The sequence below is a fragment of the Mustela lutreola genome, chromosome 12 (genome assembly GCF_030435805.1).
Source record: "Mustela lutreola isolate mMusLut2 chromosome 12, mMusLut2.pri, whole genome shotgun sequence".
Classification (NCBI taxonomy): Eukaryota; Metazoa; Chordata; class Mammalia; order Carnivora; family Mustelidae; genus Mustela; species Mustela lutreola.
The window spans coordinates 28,715,344-28,723,398 of record NC_081301.1 but is presented as its reverse complement, the minus strand read 5'-3'; positions in this window follow the sequence as shown (position 1 = coordinate 28,723,398).

The following is an 8,055-nucleotide window of genomic DNA, read 5'->3' as shown; positions in this document are numbered from 1 at the left end:
CTTCCTGTCATGGAAGTTGCTTGCCAGCTCTAATTTCGAGTGAACACATTAAATACAATGGTGAAAATGTCAATTAAAAATCTACTCTCCATACCACGTGTGTCTCTTTCCGTGTATGTTCTAACCTAACTCACATCCCACCTATACATAGCTGTTTGTGGATCCTGTGTTTTCATCTGTTACAGTCTTAGTTAAAATCATCTATTTTTTTTCTACTATCCTACCTTGATCTTGACTTCAGCTCTTGCTCCTCAAAGATGGGAATATGAGGAATGGTTCTCTCCTTCACCATATAATTCTTTTGTCAGGAATTTCAGGATTTCCTCAACATTTGCAATTATGTGTTTGACATTATTCTCTAATTTCCACACTGACTAACTTTTTTCATTTTATATTCTTATATTTTGTAATTGGGTTTGGTTCTTACATGGATTGGAAAATTTACACTTATAACACTGGCTATTATTCCCCAGATTTCCTCCTTTACAAGGCTGATTTCTACCTGGATGTTCTAAAGATTCCCAAAATGCAGCATTTTCGTTCCTAATCCCTAGTTTTCCCCATTTATAACACGTTCTCCTCGACAGATTGAAATTTAGCAAATAAGCTTTGTAAACATGCAGTTGTTTTGAGTAAACTCAAAACCATCATCAGGGAAAAAAAATCCCTGTCAATAAATTTAAAATCTATGTCAATCAATACCAGTCCACATCATTTCCCTTTAATGGACTGTTTTTCAATTTCAAACATTTTTTTTTCAATTTAAATGTAAAGAATCTATAATTGCGTATTCACTTATTTTCAATATTACTCCCACTCTTTTCCCACCTTTCTCCTTTAATCTAACAATATATATCAACATTCTTTTTTTTCCCAAAATGTTTTTTATTCTTCCCCTTTCTGGTTTTTAAAATCATACTGTTTACTTGATCTGGAATATCATTTTCTTTCATTGCATCTATTAAACATATTTATATCTCCCAGTGTCCCTATTAAGACAGCTAGCCTCATGGCAAGTTTCTAGTCCATCTTCTGTAATCTGAGGCTAAGGCCCCAGTGGGGATCTACTAGAGAAATGTTGAGCTCTCCTTATCTTCATGAGGAGGAATTAGCATTAACTATGGACAGCATTATAATTCTTCCGAAAGAATCATATTTGAATTCTTTGTCAATTTCTCTAATCAGGGCTGGCTCCATTGATCAGTGAAGTTGCACAGCATCCAAACTTAATAAGAGGCCCTGCACCTCGGTTTCATGTTCTATTGTATCATTTTAAAGTTATTTTTGAATTTGTGTTTTATAAATGGAGCTGACAGCTGACATAAATGGACGCAGATTTAAGTGAGTGAGAGCTCTGCAGCCTCTGGGGCTGGACAAGGTTGCAGCCTCCCTGACTCTGGCAGGTAGCTCAGTGGTGGCTTCCAAAGAGACTTGCTGGGGAACTCTCACCTACTCCCCATGCAGATACTGAGTGCATCCCAGCATGGAAGCTGCAATCTCTTGAAGCTCTCTATGGGCCTGGCTAGGGGGCTCTGGAGAAAAAGAAACTGATTGCCTGCCCAAAACAATCCCATGCATTTTCATTTTGTACTGCAAAGAATCCAGCAAAGAATAATTCTACCTACTGTTCTAAAATAATAGAAGAAAAAAAGGAAAAAATAAATAGGAGCTCCTCTTCTCTCAGCTACTCACACAATTCAACATTTAAAATTAAATAAGAATAACAGGGGCAAAAGGCACTCCACAGCCACTGTTTATATTATTTTTTCTCTTGAATGGTTTCAATGAATAGTATTATTCTGTTAAATTGAATTAATACAGTTCTAAAGGTAAGATCTATACATATCCAAATAATTAGAAATCACATATAAGTATAATCTGACTAAAAGAAAAAGGTTCTCTATATAAAAGTTGAGAAGAGACATTTCAACATAGTGTGGTACACAGAATGTGCGTCCAGATTCTGGACCTGCCATTTTCTAGATATGTATTCTTTTTTTTTTTTTTAATGGCAAATTTCTTTTTTTTTAATTTTTTATTTTTTATAAACATATATTTTTATCCCCAGGGATACAGGTCTGTGAATCACCAGGTTTCTTACAATATTCTTTAGTTTCCAAATATTGTATGTTTGGGTTTTTAAAATTTGTTTAAAACTAAACATATACCTGAAATAAAATAGATGCTCAATAATTCTAATTACTTTCTTACTCTAGAACAATTATCTTCTATTATTAGGAAAGTACATTGACTTGATAATTAGCTCCTGGGCATTGCCTAGAAATAAAAACATTGACACAAAAGAGCAAAATTAATGTTTCATAATTAAGTGAGAAATTGGGAATTCCCAGGAAGATCTGAGAAAAGGGTAGATGGGGCCTTTCAGCAGGAGAGAAAAAGCAGATGATGTAACTAGTACATCATAACTGTTGATGGTTAGTGAGAATTAATGAAAGACTTTTTAAGAATATGGATGGGTAAATTCTTTTTTACATAGTAATGATATTCAGAAAATGTCTCCTAGTACTCAGTAAAAGTCACAACTACATGCAAACTTGAGCAGTAATTTTGTGAAGAGGGACTAAGTAAAGAAGGATCTACTGAAGTAGCTTAGTACAGTGCAGACCAGTAACAGATAACTCATGAACCTGGCATAGTCCGATGACTGTGTTAGTTCACCAGGACTAAGAATTCAACCCAAATATGTGAGCTTCCTATAACATCTGTGTTGGAGAGAATGGGATAATAATGAATTATCAGCAAAAATAAGGGCAAACACTTAGATATGATTAAATATATTATGGATACTACCATATACAACATAAAAACTATTCTGAGACAAATACTATTAACATACAGTTAGGAACCTAAGGCACAGAGAGGTGATTTGCACACAACCAGAGATTACAAGTAGAATAGCCAGGATTTGAACTACGATTCTTCATCTCCAGAATTTGTCCTTAACCTCTTTATCACATTACCTCTCTGTATTGATTTTTTAGCTTCCTAATATAGGTAAGTGTAATTTCAGTTTTTCCCCAGATAACATCTGATTTATACTAATGTGGATCTTTTTCTCTTTTTCTCAGTCACACGGAGAAATGGGTAGCCAGAAATGCAAAACCATTATAATGAACTTTTTTTCCCACCATAATAGTTTAGGAGTCATTTTTTTTTTCTCAGCTGCTTGGAATAGTGTAGTCATATTTCTGATGACCCAGCAGCAATAAGATGGTAGATTTTTTAAAAAGCTTACACTATACTTACTTTATGCTTATTTCAGTCTGCATTTTGTATCTTTGCAAGTAATATGTTAAATGATGGTATTTGTTCAGGACTGGTCAATATAATATTTTTCAATTATTTTAATATCTATACCATTTTTCATAGTATGTTGTATAAAAATAGGTAAAAGTATTCTAGATTAAACTTTGCAATTACTATTGCTTTACTCAGATTGTACTGAGGACTCCACAGCATACCATTTGGCAGGTGGTATTTATTTGATAGATGATAATACAGAAAGCAGAAAAACAAAACAAAATAAAAAAACACAACAACAACAACAACAAAACCCATAAAACAAAAAACAAAGGCAGAGACAGACATGGCAAAGTTGTGTGTATTTCACCTATGAATTTTAGTTTTCAGTGACTTTGACAGTTAATACAAGGCTATTATCACTGCTGAAATTCTTTTTTAGTTTGTTCAGAAGTTCATTTTATTTATCTTGGAACTAGTGAGTCATTGTTTCTAGCCCAGAGATACAATACCAAGATCACACAAGGCATAGGAAACTGCACATAATTGGAAATTACTTCTATATCTTTCACTAAATAAAAAACATATATTTTCATACTGGCATAATTAAAAAATACTAAAACTTATTAAACACTTATTAAGAGTCAGGAAATCTGAACCTTAACTGCATTTTATTTATCTGCTTAATTGCCTTAATATATTTTCTTGATCTACCCTAAAAATACACTCAATCATTCTGTTCTTTACTTTTCCTGTTCTAACTCATTAACATAATCATATAATATTTCTTTGATTTTGTTTTCATAAAAATAAATGATAGTTGATTAATCACCCCTTTCTCCCTACTTCTCAGGAGTCAGTCTGCCTTAGCACTCTACCAAGATTCCTCTTCTAGACTAAATTCAGTACGAGTAACTCTGCTTCTCTTTGGAGAGGTGTATCAGGAGCCTAAAATTCAACTGAGGTGTGCACTGCTGAAACGTATTCAAATAGCCTGGGGATCTCACTGGTGGATTTAGATAAATAGTAGTAGCCTTGGCAGTATGAGATCTTGATATCCTGTTGTATATATTTCTATTTACCTTTTATTGCAGGAGATGATGAAGCTGGATACAATCCTTCTTATGCAACGTTGAACAAAATAACATGTCCTTATTTTAAAGCTGCTGTTTCAATAAGAATGGCAAAGTAATTATGTCTGAGCTTCTAGCTTTATCTTATTAGTGCTCTTAGGTAGGCAATACTGGATAGACTGCCCCTGCTTCCATTTGGGATTAGAAATGAGAAAGAGCATAGTAAAAATTTAACCTTAGATGCATGTGGTTTTCCCCAGGCATAAGAATCAGGGTCATACATGGTCTAACATGAATTCTAGGTTCACAAATTATGTATGAGACCCAAACATAAGTTTCTCTGTGAAAAGAGTGTTAGAGGGGTGCCTGGGTGGCTCAGTAGGTTAAAGCCTCTGCCTTCAGCTCAGGTTATGATCCCAGGGTCCTGGGATCAAGTCCTGCATCAGGCTCTCTGCTCAGCAGGGAGCCTGCTTCCTCCTCTCTCTCCGCCTGCCTCTCTGCCTACTTGTGATCTCTGTCAAATAAATAAATAAAATCTTTAAAAAAATGTGTCAGACTTTATTTAAACACAAATAAAATGTAATATAGCTCTCTCTTATCCTTGTGAAAATATGCCAATTTCTTAAGTCAAATTAGTTTAAAAAAATTCGTGAAATTACTGCAAACCCAAAGGAAAAAGAAAGCAACTTAAAAGGCCTGAGATTAAAGCACTGCCCCTGGAAACCAAGTTTGCTAATAAACCAACAGGACACTAGAATGGATTCTGTCTTAATGTCAGAATGAAAACAAAAAGGAACATAGAAGATACATAAGTTAGAAACGGAGAGAGGTTTCCTTAAGGAGAAAATATTAAGAGTCAGGAAAAAACAAAAAGAGACAGATAGGATACATATGAAATGAAAAATGAGATACCGATAACAACATAAGTAAATATACAGCAAAAGGTAGCCTTATTCACATATAACTATTTAAGGAAGACATTGGACAATATGTCTTAATTAGTAATGGGGTCTGGATTTGGAAAGAAGCACATTCTCAGGGAAGCTCCCATCTGGCACAAATGTGGGATTCAAAAGAAAAACTGAAATTAAATGGTTTGATTACTTTCACATTCCAAGAGATAATTTTCACATATGGATATTTTCCCTCTAGATATTTTATAGTATCATAGTAAACATCAAATGTTTAAGTCAAGTTAAAGTGTGAACGCCATGAATTCTGAAAGACTACTCTTTTTTTTTTAATTTATTTATTTATTTTAAGATTTTATTTATCAGAGAGAGTGGGCGAGAGAGCAAGCACAGGCAGACAGAATGGCAGGCAGAGGCAGAGGGAGAAGCAGGCTCCCGGCCGAGCAAGGAGCCCGATGCGGGACTCGATCCTAGGACGCTGGGATCATGACCTGAGCCAAAGGCAGCTGCTTAACCAACTGAGCCACCCAGGCGTCCCTGAAAGACTACTCTATTGATGATGATAAATATTAGATTTTTCCCCGCTATTCAAAATCCATCACTCAGTCTCCGATATGACATCAACACCACCACACTTATATTCTGGAACATAATTTTCCTGGGAATCTTGTTGAGGGCTAAGATTTAGCTTGTTTTTATTTCTTTTTGTTTTTTAGAATTCAGTAGCATAGGGTTAGTGCTATGATAACTTTATTTCATATTAAACTCTTTAAAAGTGATAATTCATGAGAGACTTGGCATTGGATCTAAAGAATTTCTGATGTCTTTAACTACTTAGCACCACTCCATAGAGAAAGACATAAGACTAAAACTTCCAATTGGACCCTGACTTTACCTATGCTCTGATCCAAGTTGATCATATTAGAAAATAAAAGCTAGGGGCACCTGGGTGGCTCAGTGGGTTAAGCCTCTGCCTTCAGCTCAGGTCATGATCTCAGGGTCCTGGGATCCAGCCCCGTATCAGGCTCTCTGCTCAGCGGGGAGCCTGCTTCCCTTCCTCTCTCTCTGCCCGCCTCTCTGCCTGCTTGTGATCTGTGTTTGTCAAATAAATAAATAAAATCTTTAAAAAAAGGAAAAAAGAAAAGAAAAGCTAGAACTTGGCCTATTTGGTTAATATCATCAATTCAGTCCACCAGCCATTTTGCTGAAGCTCCAGAAATTTGTATTTTATGGAGGCTTTCAGCACTTGATGCCAATGCCAGAACTGCTCAGTTAAGTTGATGCCAAATTCTTGCACAGAAATTGTGAGATGAAGGTTCACTGTAGTTTGAACCCATTAAGATTTGGTATAATTTGTTATTCAGCAATAGTGAGTGATGTACACAGCAAAGAATTTCTTAAAAAGCTTTGGCTTGCAAACTTAATATTCTGCTTTGTTGAGCAAGCCTGAATCATGTTGTGAATTATTTTACCTACTCTTGAGGTCTTTGATTCTAATACAATGTGTAAAAAAGCCCACTATGATTCTAATCCCTCATATTGGTCCTAGATCTTAAAATCTACACAAATTTACACAGGGTGAAAAAACAAACTGAAACAAATCATTCCACTCAGAATCCATCTTTGTTCAATCTCAGTATAAAGATTTTTTTTTAACATTTTTCTCCCTGCTGTGAACAGGATATTTTATTGCACATCATTATCCTTACTATCACTCTAGTACGTAAAGAAATCCATGATATTTGTGTATCTATTTCACAACAAAGACTTCACTGAAACAGTTATTTCTGATACCTATTTAGCTGATTTTCAGATTTATTTACTTCTTTATAGACCTATTGTTACCACCCTGGTCCACGGAGACCAACACAGGACACATGAATTATTAAAAACAAAAAAAATAGGCTTCATCCTCCTGTGTATGCTCTACTCACTTTCCACACTATTCTCCCCAGTGGCAGGCAGAAATATGGTGGTATTTTTAGTACAAATATAGTTGCTATCTTCATGATTAAATTACTTAATGATTTAATTTTTATAGGCTGAAAAAATATGACTTCCAAGACCTCTCAAGTTCTTGCACCTACATTGCTCTCAACAAACTCTTCATTGATTTGCTACAGTTCAGCTATGAAAGACCACTTTTTACTTCCTGAATGCCCCTATTCTCCCTTAGGGTTAGGATGTGTTATCAAGGTGACCTCCCATTTAACACTCCTAGTTTCCTGTGTGCTTTATTTGGCTTTTTATTTATCTCTCTTTGTCATTAGAGACAGGAAAATGGTGTTCCAGTTTCCAAAAAGACTTTGGTAATAATTATTCTCACATACACCAACATGTATAGATACTCATTTGAATATGGCTTCAGAGACATTCCCATTTTAAGCTTTTATTATAATTGTTCCTTACAGCTTATAATGGTTTTTGTAATAATATAGACCATAATTAATAGTTGGATTCTAGCCATTATAAATAGAATGATTCTTTGCCAAAATGCAAACTATTTTCTATGTTTAATGAGATCATCTCACAATTGCCTCGGTTCACTCTGTTGCCTGAGGGAAGTAGTAAACATCATGATGTTATTTTCCATTATTATTATCTTTGTCTCCTCTTCTTTAAATTTTTATGAGGTATTTCTAGCTACCTTCTTGTCCTTTGAATCATTTATTTTTGTTATAGGATATATTTCACTAATCTGCTGGTGGAGCAGTAGGCATGTTACATATATTAAAGTTGGGCCAGTACCAAAACCTTACGCATTATTTGTCACTTCCATCTCCAAATCCATAGGGATTAGATGTATCCAT